Genomic DNA, 577 nt, shown 5'->3' with positions numbered 1-577 from the left:
AGATTTCGGTGTCTAGTAAGTTAACAAACAAAATGTATAAACCCAAGTCATTAACCGCTGCTCTGCATACTCGTGTCGCCCACCACTCTCACTGCTTCCTCATGCACCCCACCACATGCTCTGGACGGCTGTCGGTGCTCTGTTAATAGTAGCTAATATCACAACTGAACTTTTTCTTAATATCAACAAACAAAGTTTCAAGATTTATATAATTAATCTATTTATTATTTTTCCAAAAAGTTTATTTTCAGTTTCCAGCGTCATGCGAATATATAGTGGAAAACAAAAAGAAAATGCGGTGAACGTGGATCGAACACGTGACCTTCAGATCTTCAGTCTGACGCTCTCCCAACTGAGCTATCCCCGCAATGTTATTTCTAATATGGTTAGGGACTTATATATTACAAAGTACGTCTTTGATTTTCTTAAATTATTATTTAAAAAAATGTGGAAGTACATCCGAAACGTTACCAGATTGAATTTAAAACGGAAATCATGTTGATTTGAAAAGATAAGAAATAATATGTAGCTTTAACTAACAATGAATAATCAGTTATCTATCTGAAAACACGTTGAA

General features: G+C 34.7%; 1 non-coding gene across 1 annotated transcript; it reads right to left on the bottom strand.

Annotated features, from left to right (window-relative positions):
* Nucleotides 1-294: 294 nt before the first annotated feature.
* On the bottom strand, nt 295-367 carry TRNAF-GAA. Its single transcript has one exon. It is a non-coding gene; the product is annotated as a tRNA-Phe (tRNA).
* Between the last annotated feature and the right edge of the window lie 210 nt (nt 368-577).

The sequence above is a fragment of the Helianthus annuus genome, chromosome 17 (assembly GCF_002127325.2).
Source record: "Helianthus annuus cultivar XRQ/B chromosome 17, HanXRQr2.0-SUNRISE, whole genome shotgun sequence".
NCBI classification, from domain to species: Eukaryota; Viridiplantae; Streptophyta; class Magnoliopsida; order Asterales; family Asteraceae; genus Helianthus; species Helianthus annuus.
This window is presented reverse-complemented; position numbering and strand designations above follow the sequence as displayed.